Source organism: Antechinus flavipes, chromosome 1 (genome assembly GCF_016432865.1).
Source record: "Antechinus flavipes isolate AdamAnt ecotype Samford, QLD, Australia chromosome 1, AdamAnt_v2, whole genome shotgun sequence".
In the NCBI taxonomy this organism is placed as follows: domain Eukaryota; kingdom Metazoa; phylum Chordata; class Mammalia; order Dasyuromorphia; family Dasyuridae; genus Antechinus; species Antechinus flavipes.
Genome location: NC_067398.1, coordinates 223,871,607 through 223,888,253, shown reverse-complemented (window position 1 = coordinate 223,888,253; position 16,647 = coordinate 223,871,607). Strand labels below are relative to the sequence as shown.

Below are 16,647 nucleotides of genomic sequence, written 5' to 3'. Positions count from 1 at the left end.
TGTTCATTGCTTTTCTTCATTCCATATCAGTTCATGTAAATTTTGCTAAGATTTTCTGAGATTTTCCATGGTATACCATTAATTCATGTACTACAATTTGGTTAACTGTTGTTATATTATCATGTGACTTTAGATTGTAGATGTTGTTCATGTAGATATCATGATATTAAAACTGAATCAATAAACCAAGTATAGTAAATATTTAATAACAAATTCTAATGCAGAGAACATTGAAAAAGCTTTAAAGGCATCCATTCTTAGGGTCAAAGTTGTTCCTGTTTCCAACACTTTAGGTTAAGCTTGGTTGAAGAAAGTACAGATGTTTAAAAGCCTAGAGAAGAGATTTTATGGAGCAGTGGTAATAACTGTATTCACATAGTTGACATGTAGAAGAAGGATTACTATGTAGTCTTGTTCATTTATTAATCACCTTTTTTTTTTTTTTCGATTTTATCACCTTTTTTTTTTTTTTTAATAACTTTTTATTGATAGAACTCATGCCAGGGTAATTTTTTACAACATTATCCCTTGCATTCACTTCTGTTCCGATTTTTCCCCTCCCTCCCTCCACCCCCTCCCCCAGATGGCAAGCAATCCTTTACATGTTGAATAGGTTACAGTATATCCTGGATACAATATACGTGTGCAGAACTGAACAGTTTTCTTGTTGCACAGGGAGAATTGAATTCAGAAGGTATAAATAATCCGGGAAGAAAAACAAAAATGCAAGCAGTTTATATTCATCTCCCAGTGTTCTTTCTTTGGGTGTAGCTGCTTCTGCCCATCTTTGATCAATTGAAACTGAATTAGCTCTCTTTATTGAAGAGATCCACTTCCATCAGAATACATCCTCAAACAGTATCATTGTTGAGGTATATAATGATCTCCTGGTTCTGCTCATTTCACTTAGCATCAGTTCATGTAAGTCTCGCCAGTCCTCTCTGTATTCATCCTGCTGGTCATTTCTTACAGAACAATAATATTCCATAACATTCATATACCACAATTTACTCAACCATTCTCCAATTGATGGGCATCCATTCATTTTCCAGTTTCTAGCCATTACAAACAGGGCTGCTACAAACATTTTGGCACATACAGGTCCTTTTCCCTTCTTTAGTATCTCTTTGTGGTATAAGCCCAGTAGAAACACTGCTGGATCAAAGGGTATGCACAGTTTGATAACTTTTTGAGCATAGTTCCAAATTGCTCTCCAGAATGGCTGGATGTGTTCACAATTCCACCAACAATCTATCAGTGTCCCTGTTTTCCCACATCCCCTCCAACATTCCACATTATCTTTCCCTGTTACTCTAGCCAATCTGACAGGTGTGTAATGGTATCTCAGAGTTGTCTTAATTTGCATTTCTCTGATTAATAATGATTTGGAGCATATTTTCATGTCTATAAATAGTTTCAATTTCTTCGTCTGAGAATTGTCTGTTCATATCCTTTGACCATTTATCAATTGGTGAATGGTTTGATTTCTTATAAATTAGAGTCAATTCTCTATATATTTTGGAAATGAGGCCTTTATCTGAACTTTTGAATTAATCACCTATTTTAAGGTACTATGTTAAGTATCTTACAAATATTATTTTATTTTACACTTGCAATAACCCTGTAAAATAAGCTATTATTATCTTATCATAACAACTTTACTATTAACAATAGATAACAACCTTTATCTATTATTGTAATAACAACCTTATAATGCCTTATTACCCTCATTTTACAGTTGAGAAAGTTAAGGCAGACAGAGGTTTAAATAACTTCTCCAGGGTTACATAGCTAAGAAATAAGTGTCTAAGACTGAATTTGAACATAGATCTTCCTAAATCTAGATCCAGCATTCTCTTCTAGCTGACTCAAGTAAGAATAAACATAGAGGAAGGTAGGAAGCAACTGATTGAGAAATAGAAAAGTAGATCAGTAGAAGAGACTAGGAAGCATGAAAGCAATTCATTATCTCAGGTTTTAATTAACCTGATTACTTAAATTACTTGGGGAAGAATTCCTTGCTTATTAAAAATCACTGAGAAATTTGGAAAACATTGTATTAAAATTAGACTTTGAGAAACTTTTTTTTTTTAATAACTTTTTATTGATAGAACGCATGCCAGGGTAATTTTTTACAGCATTATCCCTTGCATTCACTTCTGTTCCGATTTTTCTCCTCCCTCCCTCCACCCCCTCCCCCAGATGGCAAGCAGTCCTTTACATGTTGAATGGGTTACAGTATATCCTAGATACAATATATGTGTGCAGAACCGAACAGTTTTCTTGTTGCACAGGGAGAATTGAATTCAGAAGGTATAAATAACCCAGGAAGAAAAACAAAAATGCAAGCAATTTATATTCATTTCCCAGTGTTCTTTCTCTGGGTGTAGCTGCTTCTGTCCATTTTTGATCAATTAAAGCTCTCTTTATCGAAGAGATCCACTTCCATCAGAATACATCCTCAAACAGTATCGTCGTTGAGGTATATAATGATCTCCTGGTTCTGCTCATTTCACTTAGCATCAGTTCATGTAAGTTTCGCCAGTCCTTTGAGAAACATTTTAAATCTTACATCAATAATATCTTAAAAATGGATATACTGCAACATATTTAACATATATAGGACTGCTTGCCATCTTGGGGGGGGGGTAGAGGGAAGGAGGGGAAAAAAACGAAACATAAGCGAGTGCAAGGGATAATGTTGTAAAAAATTACCCTGGCATGGATTCTGTCAATACAAAGTCATTATTAAATAAAATAAAATTTAAAAAATATATCTTAAAAATGAATTTGTAGACTGAACTGAATATTAAAAATCATATCACAATGATATTAAAAAAACTTGTCCAAATAAAGTCAACCACACTAGGAAAAAGAATAATATTTTTAAAGTGTCCATTAATGAAATGAAATTAAAATTACATAGATTAAAATATATAGAGAGGAAAAAGGTTAACAGAATGAACAAATGTGCTGATATAGCTTTGATGTGAATATATATATATGTAAGTAGAAATATCATAACATATATAGATATATACATGTACTTACGTATATATGGAACTAACATAAACATTTAAGACCAAAAAACCCTTGAATAAGGATATGAATAAGTTCACAAAAGAATCACAAATTGTTAACAACTATATGGAATATTGCTACAGATGACTGGTAATAAGAGTAAGGCAAACCAAAAAAAAAATTCCAAAGTTTCAGCTAAAACTGAAGAAATTGTCAAAAATAACAAAAGATAGGAAGAGTTAACATTAGTGTGGTTGTAGAAAGATACATTTTGCTGTCGCTATTAATTGGTCCAACCATTCTGAAAAACAGTTTGGAATTATGTAAAGAAAATGAATAAAGTATCCATAACCCACTACTATGGACATCAGTTATTAAAAAAAACAATTTCATGTATGCCAAATTACTTGTGGTAGCACTTTTAGTATGTGCAAGGATCTGGAAACAAAAGTTGAAATCCATTGTTTGGAAAATAGTTCATTAAGTGTGCAACAAATGAATTTTATGGAATATTGCTTTACTATAAGAACTGTGAATATCAAGAATAAAGAAATGTTTGAACTTATATAAAGTGAAGAAAACAGAATCAGGAAAGCATTATACACAAAATGAATACAAAAATATAAATGGAAGAACAGCAATAATAAAACAATTAAAACTAAATATTCTATAATTATAAAGCCAAGATTGGCCCTCAAAAAAGAGATGAAAATTCATCTCTCTTCCATTTTTGCAAAGGCATAGTAATAGGGATGTATAATATTACATATGATGTTGGTTGATATATTGCTTAGTTTTTCTGAGCCATTTTATACCCTCTTTTTAAAATTCTTTGCTCAAAGAGTTAGTTCTGAGTTAGGGGCCAGATATATTGGAAGATTATGATGTTATAAAAACAAATGATAGCAATAAAATTTTTAAATGGTGTGGTTTGCCTCTGAAACATTTAAAAATAAGAAATGTAGTTTTATCTGCATTTATGAATCATTTAGTTTTGCTTTGTTAAAAAAATTAGATCAAATATTTATGCAACTGTTATAGTTTTAAAGACATTCTGAAAAATTAACTTGAGGACTTCTTATACACAAAATCATTCTTGCAGTAAATTGAACATTAAGGAATGATGGTTTGGAATATGTATGTATGAGATATGATACATCTCTATGCACATTTGAGAACTTTTCAAGTGTGAATAAATCATCTTAGAATGTATAAAATAGATGTTTTGTGCCAAGAATAAATTCCTAATGTAAAAAGATGTGAAGTATGCCTTTCACATATTGATACTTGGAAAAACTCCTAAAATTGAGGCCCTTCATTTGGGGATGGGGTTCAGTGGTCATGAAAATGAAACATAGTAAATTCATTTAAAAATCCTCATTTGTGTCTTAAATTTCAATTCCTTATGGTTTAAACATATTTTTCAGCAATAAAATGGAGGAAGACTGATTTAACATTATTGAGGGAAGGCAAATTGCATATGTAGGTTGTTGAAAAAAAATCTTTTAAAAATATTTGGTATAAAGTTTTTGCTAATTGAAAATTCTAAATGGAACTCCCTATATTTTTAATGCCAGGGTAAAAGTTGCCAGTTATGCATTACCCTATGTGAAATGAGAAAATTAATATCATTAACTCTATTTTGTTTGTTGATATAATAATAGTGAATATGAATACAAGTACATTGTACAACAATGAGTACTTCTCAAGAGACAAAAAGAAGCAAGATTTTAATCAGTAATAATAGACTTTTATCTCCTCAAGATACCTTTTTACTTCTGGAAGTTTAACTCTGTCTTTGCCAGACAAATTTGTACATCTAAGAATAACCACTGTCCTATTTTGTTCTTACTTTTGCACATTTAATCACGTTGGTACTGTCATCTGAATATCATCTCTTTTTTTCCATTCTGTTTTTCATTAAATATCAATTCATGTTTCTTTTATAACTACCCTAATTCAAAAATGAATCACTTTCCTAGAAATTCGAATCATAACACTTAATTTTATGTACCACAGCCTATTATTTATTTATTTTCTTGTTGAGTCTCATTTATTAATAGTAGCTAACAGTTTTACATTATTTTATGGAATTCAGAGCACTTTCCATACATTTTTAAATTAGATTTTTTTAAGAACCAAAAGTATTCCTGTCATTATTTCACAGATTTGGAAACAATCTCAGAAAGGTTAAGTAATTGTCTAAGGTCACATAGCAAATGTGCTGAGGGCAGGATTTAAATTCAGATTCCTCTTCTTATGCCACATCTAATACTATTTAAACTACTTCATGTTTCCCTTCATATCACTATTCATATCATTATTTTAAACTTTTTTATTCATGTATATTGTGAATTTTCTGTTTGCATTAATATCTCAGACATAACACAATGCTGTGTATGAATTGGTATCTGGGAAATATTTCAGAGAATTATAAAATTTAGAGTCAGAAGGGATCTGTGAGATATTTTATTGTGCAGATGAGGAATTGAGGCCAAAATAACAATTTGCAAAGTATTCCTGGGAAGTACATATATACTAAACAATTGAAACTTTCCTTATCAATATACCTTTCCAAGGCATATCATTCATATCATTGTGCATTGTAGAACTTCTTACTCTGGGATCCATGGACTCTTAAAGGTATAGATTTCAATGAATATGTGAACTTGAATGGGGGAAAATCAATCAATCTATCTATCTATATCTATATATATTTATGTTTGTTAATATCTAAGTGAAATTTAGTATTTCATTCAGTTATGAAAGTAGGTTATAAAGATTATTCTCAGAATGGGTCCAAAGTCTTCATTAGACTTTCTCACTGAACCACAAACAAAAAAAGTTAAGGATCCACATAAAACTCCTACATTTAATTCTAACTAAAAAAGTGTTTCTGAAGACCAGACCATTCATTTAAGTATAATGTGGCTTATAAGAAAGAAAATTAGGTGCTGAATGTTTAATTAGCATCCTTTGTAAGCTTTGGTTCCCATATAAGGTTCATTGTTACTTAATGGGAGTTTTAATTTTATTTACAAGTCATTTTAAGCAATGGATATTTTGAATTAATATTTTTTTAAAATCACTTTACTTGTATTAGGTTGGGAAAAATGACCAAAAATTGCTCTGTCAGTAAATGATGCAGCAATTACATATGTGCTTTCCATTCCACACTATCATTTACTTAGAAAAAAAGATATTCTAAAATAAAATATTTAAATAAAGTATTCATTCTATTATAATAGGCACTTCAGTTTCTTTCTTCTTTTTATTTGTAATAGAATTTCCATAATCATTCTATTATACTTTAATATAAAAAGGAATTAGTAAACTTTTAAATTTGCCCTACAAAATTTCTAAATACTAATGATGTTAACAATTCCACAAAAATTCAAGAAATCTTATTTCTACCTTAAAAATTAAATTTCTTTGTAACTTTTGGGACTAATGCTGTCAGGTATTTTTAGATTAATGGGAACCTGTTTATGATGGCCTTCAAAATTTGTATCTGTCAACTATGTATGTGTTTAGATGGAATTTGAATACAGTATTTTTAAAAAACTCTTAATAGCTAATTTGATATAGCATTTTTTTTTTTAACCTCATTTGATCTTTCTAGGACCTTAATGAAGTAGATGCCCAAGTATTATTCTCAGTTTATGAATGGGAAAACAGGAGTACAAATTTAGTGACTCATTGAGTCACTTAACCTCTTCTTACTTCTCATCTGTTTGCAAATATTTAAATGAAAAAAATCTTTCAAAAATAAGTTCTGTGCCTAACTTTTTTTTCTTTTTCATTTTTTTAAAATTATTATAGCTTTTTATTTACAAGATATATGCATAGGTAATTTTTCAGCACTGACAGTTGCAAATCCTTTTGTTCCAACTTTATCCTTCCTTCCCCCCACCCCTTTCCCCAGATGGCAGGTTGATCAATACATGTTAAATATGTTAAAGTATAAGTTAAATACAATATATGTATACGTGTCCAAACAGTTATTTTGCTGTATAAAAAGAGTCGAACTTTGAAATAGTATACAGTTAGCCTATGAAGGAAATCAAAAATGCAGGTGGACAAAAATAGAGGGATTGGGAATTCTATGTAGTGGTTCATAGTCACCTCCCAGAGTTCTTTCCCTGGGTGTAGCTGGTTCAGTTCATTACTGCTCTATTGGAACTGATTTGGTTCATCTCATTGTTGAAGAGGGCCACGTTCATCAGAATTGGTCATCATATAGTATTGTTGTTGAAGTATATTGTGGTGAGCTTTTTCTTCTCAAAACGCAGCCAGGTGATAAAAGTTCAAATCTTTTATTATCTCCAATATAGCCCGGTTAGCTTAGAGGCCTATCTCTCTGCTTGGTTCCAAGAGCTCTCTCCAAATGTCTTTAAATCCAAAGGTCTGGTCCTTCAGCCTCTGCCTCTGCTTTCTTCAGCCTCCAGCCAGCTCCAGTCTTCATGTCATTCCGGTGAAATCTCGACTTGTAGCGTCTTCCTCTGAAGAATTTCTTCGACTGGCCCATTGGCCTATTTATGCTCTTTCCAGAGAGAGGGATTATGGGTTTTCTCCCATAGTGCTCTCTGGCCCAAAGAGCTTCAAGGGAGGTATGAACTCATTGAACTCCAATGAGTAAAGGTGTGAACACAAGCCTTGTATTAATTAGTTCTACTTAGTACCTTGTTTCAGGTTCTGCCCAAAACATCTTCTTGTAAGATTAGATCAACTCTAATTAGTTAGCAGTTAGTAAGGATTCCAACAGTATATAATGATCCTTCTGGTCCTGCTCATTTCACTCAGCATCAGTTCATGTAAGTCTCTCCAGACCTTTCTGAAATCATCCTGCTGGTTACTTCTTACCGAACAATAATATTCGTATACCACAATTTATTCAGCCATTCTCCAATTGATGGGCATCCACTCAGTTTCCAGTTTCTGGCCACAAAGCTACAAAGAGGGCTGCCACAAACATTCTTGCACATACAGGTCCCTTTCCCTTCTTTAAAATCTCTTTGGGATATAAGCCCAGTAGTAACACTGCTGGGTCAAAGGGTATTGTGCTTAAGTTTTTTAACTTAATATTTCAAGACAGGAATAAAAGAAGGTCAAAGAAAATAATCTTTGGGCTACTAGACAAAATATGTTGAGTAATGACCAACCTTAAATGTTTGGCAGCAAACAGAGAAGAAAGAACTATCATTGATTTAGTTTTCTTCAGCAAATTCTCCCCTTCCCATGGGGGATGTGGGGAAGCAGTGGGGAAGCAGTATATTAAATTTCTTTCTATTCTAACAAACATTATCCAACCTCACCATTTTGGAATAAAGGTGATCTTATCTGTGGTTAATAATTAATATGCTCTCATTTCTTATTGAATTGTACTCTTTTAGCATATATAACCAATTCCTATCTTTATATAGGAATAGAGTTGATATTGATAAATTTCTAAATAATCCTTAAATCTTTTAGCACAGGAGTAGATGGAAGTAATAAAAAGGAGATTGATAAAAGCACTCAAAATAAAATTAGATTATCTCAGATTGGATACGAATTTGGGTGCTTACTACAGAGGAAAAAGCTAAGAACAAGGCATTCAGCTTCCTTCAATTTCCCTTACCCCAAAAAACCTTTCTGCAGTTAAGTGAAAGATTTGGTATTTATTTCTGTTAAATTTCATATTGTGAGCTCATCATTATACCCTGCTGAGAAAATTTGAACTCTTAATTTTGATTAAACTCTATTACTTTAGCTATTCCTTTCATACTTGCATCATCAGAAAAATCAATAAATATGCCTTTTCTGTCTTCGTCTAAGTTGAAACAATTAGCATCTAGTCCAGAGCTAAGCAAGTACAAACATACACCGTTCTTGTTTGCCCTTCATTCTTGAAAAGGATTGCAGTAGTAGAGAAACAGATATCCTTTGATTAGTTTTGGAATTGCAAACTAGTATAGTTTGTATGTATACTGCTACTCCTGCTTTTTTCATTTGTAGTTGTTTTCTAAAAGATTTTCTTCACAGTTACCTTATCTTCTTCATGCTTTACCTTAATTATATTAAAATATATTAATATGACATCTTATTAATTTGGGTTGGTTCCTTTTTTAAAAAAAAAGGAATATAATTGCTGTTAACATCTGAACTGATAGCTACTTTTTCATTTTTAGTGGCATTCTGAGAGTTTATTTTTCAAAAATGGAGTTATTGGTTCAGAAAGTAGGAAAATAATTGTAACTTTTCCTGGAGACCTCCAGATTGACTTCCAAAAAGATCTAGCAATTTGCAATTCTGTCAGCAGTATATAAGCATATATCTATTCATCAGCATTGGATATTATTTTATGGGTGTAATACGACACTTGAGAGTTGTTTTGATAAGTTGAACATTTTAAAGTGATTATTGATTTGTGTTTCTTTTGTGAGTTGTTTTCATATCAATTGATCATTGATGTATTAGAGATGGTTGCCTTTGAATATTTATTAGCAATTCCTTATATATTTTAGATGTCAGATTTTTTTCTCTTATTTATCAAAAGATTTTTTCTAATTATTTTTCTTTTAATTACATAGGTTTTGTTATATGAAAAATATTTATTTTTATATAATTGAACATATTGATATCTGAGATGTTTCTCTGTTCAACTGATTTGTTATCTAGGCAAATTAGATAGAGTAATAGACTTGGAGTCAACAAGACTTGGATTTGTGTCCTGTTTTTGACACTTACTAACAAATCAGTTAGCTCTTCTTTTTGCTCATCAGTAAAATAGGGATAATTATACCTGTATCAGCTTCCTCACAGAGTTGATATGAGATTTAAATAAAATAATGTTTATAAAGTGCTTTCCAAATTTTAAAGTAATACTTAAACATTAGACATTATTACTAGCATCAGCACAGTGCCAGACACATAATATAAGGTCAGGCTTAATAAATGCTTCTTGAATTATTACTATAATAATAATTATTATTTCATTATTCTCCACTCTCCTGGAAACTCCTTTACAGGTTTTTATAATGTTAACAACTTCTGCTGTTTCTGCTTTTTTTCATCTGATAATTCCTTTTCTGCCTCTTTTTTTTTTGGGGGGGGGGGTTTCATCCTTCATATTATGCTAATTGTGGGTATTCTCTGAAGTTCTTTTAGACCTTGTTCTCTTTTCCTGCTACTCAACTCCCTCCCTCCCCAGTAACCTCATCAACTCTGGTCATTTTAACTATCATGATAATTCAGAGTACTCACAGGTACACATTCTCTCTCTCTTCCTCCCAATAAGCATATATTTTAAAAATGTATATTTTTATCTATTTCTAGTCTCTTCTCTTGAGCTATAGTCCTACATCACCAATTACCTGTTGTTTCAAAGTAGACATCCCAGAGATATTTCAAATTTATTATATCAAGAGCATAACTTCTTATTTTTTCCCCCAAACTCTCTCCTGTTTTGCACTTGTTTCTATTGAAGGCACTGTCATCCTTTCAGAATCCCATATTCTTAATCCCAGCATTATTCTTGACTCATGTATACAGTCATTTGCCAAATTTTATTATTTCTGTATTCTGTCTTCAATATTTCTACCTTCATCTGACCTTTTTTCTCAATCTGTGTAGCTACCACTTCAGTTTATTCTCTTCTCACCTTTTGCTTAGATTATTTTAGTAGCCTCCTAATTGATATTCATGCTTTACATCTTTCCATTCCAGTCCTTCCTGCTACACCCAGATATGACAATGTCAAATGCCTATTTAGTCAACTCCAGTGGCTTCCTATTCGTTGTAGGATAAAATGTAATCTCTTTTCTTTAGCTTTAAAAGTCCTTTACAACTTGGCCTCAAGCTATCTTTACAGCTTCATCCATTATTACTCCGCCCCCTTCCCTCTCTCCCCCCCCCCCCCCCCCCCCCCCCCCCCCCCCCCCCCCCCCCACTTCTCACACACACTCTGTGTTATGGCCAAACTTTTCTCTCTTCATACGTAATACTCCATCTCCCCTCTTTGTACTATCTCTGCTATATTCTTGAAATAAATTCTCTCCTTTTCTTTATCTACAATTGATTATTAATTACCCAGAACTCTGTCTCTCAGGATTTTCATTCACCTTACAACTTTGATTTGTTCTGATAGGGTTTTTTTACTTAAAAACTTTGCATTCTAAGTAGTTTGGAATTTATGGGTTGTCATGATTATATCTTAACAAATATTGTTTTTAATTTTTTTATTAAAGCTTTTTATTTTCAAAAAATATGTATAGATAATTTTCAACATTCACCCTTACAAAATCTTGTGTTCCAAATTTTTTCCCTTCCTTTCCTTTTCCCTCCCTTAGATGGCAAGTAATTCAGTATGTGTTAAACAAGTGCAATTTGTCTGTGTACATTTCCACATTTATCATGTTGTGCAAGAAAAATCAGATCAATAAAGAAAAAAATGAGTAAGAAGCAAAATGCAAGCAAATAACAACAAAAAGAATGAAAATATTGTGTTATTATCCACACTCAGTTCCCACAGTTCTCTCTCTGGGTGTAGATGGCTCTATCACAAGATCATAGGAACTGGCCTGGATCATCTCACTGTTGAAAAGAGCCATGCCCATCAGAATTGATCATCATTTAATCTTGTTGTTGCTGTGTACAATGATCTCCTGGTTCTGCTTATTTCACTTAGCATCAGTTCATGTAAATCTCTCCCAGGCCTCTCTGAAATCATCCTGCTGATCATTTTTTATGGAACAATAATATTCCATAATATTCATATACCATAATTTATTTAGCCATTCTCCATTTAGTTTCCAGTTCCTTACCATACAAAGAGTGCTGCCACAAACATTTTTGCATATGTGGGTTCCTTTCCCTTCTTTAAGAGTTCTTTGGGATACAGGCCTAGTAGAAACACTACTGGATCAAAGAGTATACACAGTTTGATAGCCCTTTGGGCATAGTTCCAGAATGGTTGAATCAGTTCACAACTCTACCAACAATGTATTAGTGTCCCAGTTTTCCCACATCCCCTCAAACTTTCATCATTATCTTTTCCTGTCATTTTAGCCAATCTGAGAGGTATGTAGTGGTACCTCAGAATTGTTTTAATTTGCATTTCTCTGATCAATGGTGATTTAGAGCACCTTTTTTTAATGAATAGAATAGGGTTTCAATCTCTTTATCTGAAAATTGTCTTCATATCCTTTGACCATTTATCAATTGGAGAATGGCTTGAATTCTTATAAATTTTAGTCAATTCTCTATACATTTTAGAAATGAGGTCTTTATCAGAACCCTTGAATGTAAAAAAAAATTTTTTTCAAGTTTTTTGCTTCCCTTTTACTTTTGTCTGCATTGGTTTTGTTTGTACAAAAACATTTTAACTTAGTGTGATCAACATTACCTATTTGTAATGTACTTCAGTTCTTTGGCCACAAATTCCCTTCTCCACAAATCTGAGAGGTAAACTTTTTTTTCTTCTAATTTGCTCATAATATCACTCTTTATGTCTAAATCATGAACCCATTTCAATCTTATTTTGGTATAGGATATTAGGAATGAGTCAATGCTTAGCTTTTGCCATACTACTTTTCAGTTTTCCTAGCAATTTTTTTTTTTCAAATAGTGTATTCTTATCCCAAAAGCTGGGGTCTTTGGGTTTGTCAAACACTAGATTACTATAATTATTTGTTAGAATCCTTACAAGCTATTAAGTCATTAGAGTTGAGACAATAATTATCTAATTTAGCATGGTTCAGTATGATTGATCTGATCTTACAAGGAGATATTATGGGCCAGAAGAACCAAGATACTAAGTGGAGCTGATAGAAATAGGTGTGTTCACACTTTTATAGAGCTCATATAAGCAAGAAGCTCTTAGGGTCAGAGAGCACTCTGGGAGGAAACCCATAATCCCACTCTCAGATCCCACAATCCCACTTTTGGAAAAGAAGCATAAATAGAGCTTCAGTGAGCCAGTCAAGGGAGTTTAGCTGAAAAGATTAAGGGGGAGCATCAAGTCAGTTTAGAGCCAGAAGCCCTCTCTCAGAGGCAAGAGAGATTCATTTCAGCTTTCACCTTGGTGCTGGCTGGAGGCTGAAGAAAGCAGAGGCAAAGGACAACTGCAAGAGCTCTTGGAACCAGGCAGAGAGATAGGCCTCCAAGAAAACTAACCGGGCTATATTGAAGGTAGTATTGTCATTTTTATTATATTAGCTCGGTCTACTTATGAGCACTTGATGTTTTTCCATTTGATTAGATCTGACTTTATTTGTGTAGAAAGTGTTTTGTAATTGTGTTCATATAGTTCCTGACTTTTCCTGGCAAGTAGACTCCCAAATATTTTATATTATCTACAGTTATTTTAAATGGAATTTTTCTTTGTATGTCTTGCTACTGGATTTTGTTGGTAATATTTAAAAATGATGATGATTTATGTGAATTGATTTTGTATCCTACAACTTTACTAAAGTTGCAAATTCTTTATTGTAGTTTTTTAGTTGATTCTCTAGGATTCTTTAAGTATACTATCATATCATCTGCAAAAAGTGATAATTCGGTTTCCTCATTGCCTACTCTAATTCCTTTAATCTCTTTTTCTTATCACCAAAGCTAACATTTCTAATACAATGTTGAATATTAATGGTAGGAGTAGGCAACCTTGTTTCACCCCTGACCTTATTGGGAATGGTTCTAGTTTATCCCCATTACATCTGATGCTTGCTGATGGTTTTAAATAGATGCTACTGATTATTTTAGGGAAAATTCCATTTATTACTGTACTCTCTAGAATTTTTAATAAAAATGGATGTTGGGTTTTGTCAAATGATTTTTCTGCATCTATTGAGATAATATTATTTTTGTTAATTTGGTTATTGATATAGCCAGTTATGCTAATAGTTTTCTTAATATTGAATCATCCCTGCATTCCTGGTATAAATTCTACCGGGTTACAATATATTATCCTGATGATAACTTGCTGTAATCTCTTTGATAATATTGTGTTTAAGATTTTTGCATCAATATTCATTAGGGAACTTGGTCTATAATTTTCTTTTTTTTTTTTTTTTTGACCCTATGTGGTTTATGTATCAGCACTATATCTGTCGTAAAAGGAATTTGGTATGATGCCTTCTTTTCCTATTTTTTCAAAATTGTTTGCATAGTATTGGAACTAATTGTTCTTTAAATATTTGGTAGAATTCATATGTAAATCCATTGGGCTCTGGAGATTTTTTCTTAAGAAGTTGATTAATAGCTTGTTCAATTTCTTTTTCTAAAATGGGATGGTTTAAGTAATTTATTTCTTCTTCTGTTAATCTGGGCAATCTGTATTTTTATAAGTATTCTCCATTTCACTTACATTATCAAATTTATTGTCATATAACTGGGCAAAATAACTCTTAATTATTGCTCTAATTTCCTCTTCATTGGTGGAAAATTTTCCCTTTTAATTTTGATACTAACAATTTTATTTTCTTCTTTCCTTTTTCCAATCAAATTAACTAAAAGTTTATCTATTTTGTTGTTCTTTTCATAAAACCAACTCTTTTGTTTATTAATTCAATAGTTTTCTTACTTTCAATTTTATTAATCTCCACCTTTTATTTTCAGAATTTCAAATTTAGTATTTAATTGGGGGTTTTTAATTTGTTTTTTCCCCCTAGTTTTTTAGTTTCATGCCCAATTCATTGATCTTCTCTTTCTCTATTTTATGCATGCAAGCATGTAGAGATATAAAAGTTCTAAGAAGTGCTTTGGTTGCAATCCATAAATTTTGGTACATTGTCTCATTATTGGTTTTCTCTTGGATGAACTTATTGGTTGTATCTATGATTTGTTATTGCACCCACGCATTCTTTAGGATTAGATTATTTAGTTCCTGGTTAATTTTTGCTTTATTTCCCCCTGGCCTTTTATTGCATGTATTGAATCTGATTTGAAAAAAAAAATGTGTTTATTATTTCTGCCTTTCTGTATTTGATTTTGAGGTTTTTATGCCTAATACATGATCAGTTTTTATATAGGTTCCATGTACTGCCAAGAAAAAAGTATATTCCTTTCTGTCTCCATTCAGTTTTTTCCAAAGGTCTACCATACCTAGCTTTTCTAGAATTCTGTTTACCTCCTTAACTAATTTTTTATTTATTTTGTGGATCGATTTATCTAGTTCTGAGAGAGCAAGGTTGAGATCCCCCACTAGTACAGTTTTGCTGTCTATTTCTTCTTGCAGCTGTCTTAACTTCTCTAGGAATTTGGATGCTATATCAATTGGTGTATATGTGTTTAGAATTGATACTGTTTCATTATCTATGATACTCTTTAGCAAGATGTATACCTTCCTTATCTCTTTTAATTAGATCTATTTTTGCTTTTGCTTAATCTGAGATCAGGATTGCTACCCCTGCTTTTTTTACTTCAGCTGAAGCATAATAGATTCTGCTTTACTTTGTATGTATCACTCTGCTTTAAATGTGTTTCTTATAAACAACATATTGTAAGATTCTGACTTTTAATCCAGTCTGCTATCATTGCTGTTTTATGGAAGACTTCATCATATTCACAGTTAAAATTACTAACTCTGCATTTCCTGTCATCTTGATTTCTCCAAGTTATACTTTTCTGTTTCCTTTCCTCTTTTCCCTTTTCCCTATTATTTTGCTTCTGACCACCACCTCTCTCAAATAGCCCTCCCCTTTTACAGTTCTTCCCCCTTTCTTATACCTTTTCCTTTTAAGTCCAGACTAGCTCACCTGGAGGTCTCAGGGATCAGCCAGGGTCAAAATCCTTGGTCTTTAGGGAAAGAAGTGAAGGAGATAAACTGCCAAGAGGCTTGCCAATGATGTATCTTTGCTTCTCAAATCCAAAGTCACAAACCTCTCTCCTCCTTATCCTGCTGCAAAGTGACTCTGGCTTATCTCACCCCACCCTGTAATCCTTGCCTTATCTTAAGACTAAACATTGAGTAAGCACCAAACACCAGAAGAGCCATTTATCTAAAATACATGCTAATAGAGTCATTGTCTCACATTGAATAGGTAATTAGCCTTAAGTGCTTGGTTGTCTGAATCAAGTATACCTTTTTCAGAGTTTCAGTCCTTTACATTTTCCCTTCTATTTCTGTTCTCCCTTCTATTTGTCTCCCCCTTTCTTTTCCCCTTTCCTCTTCTACTTCCTTATAGGGTGAGACAGGTTTCTTTGTGAAGCTAAATATGTCTGATATTCTCTTTGAGCTAAATCTGATGAGAATAAGATTCACACAATGCTCATCCCCTTCTTTTTTTCCCCCCTCAATTGTACTAGGTCTTTTTTTGCCTCTTCATGGGATGTAACTTGCCTCTTTTTAATTTCATTTTCCTTTTCTTCCAATAGAATTGCCTTTCCTCCTCTAGTTTCTTTTTTATATCATCATAATAAAATCAAATTATACCTGCACCCTCTAAGTGTACCCATTACAGAGATACAGATATCAAGAGTTAAGAGATCTTCCCATATAAGTTATTTTTCTTTCATTTTTACCTTTTTATGCTTTTTGTGAGTTCAGTATTTGAAGATCAAATTTTCTATTCAGCTGTTTTTTTCATCAGAAATAAATGAAATTTATCTGTTTCATTAAATATCCATCCCTTTTCTCTGAAAGATAAT

At 32.3% G+C, this 16,647-nt stretch overlaps 1 protein-coding gene across 2 annotated transcripts in view; it reads left to right on the top strand.

Moving 5' to 3' along the window:
* ERCC6L2 (ERCC excision repair 6 like 2) overlaps positions 1 to 16,647 on the top strand; it is a 148,947-nt gene that overhangs the window by 17,010 nt on the left and 115,290 nt on the right. The window lies entirely within an intron of this gene.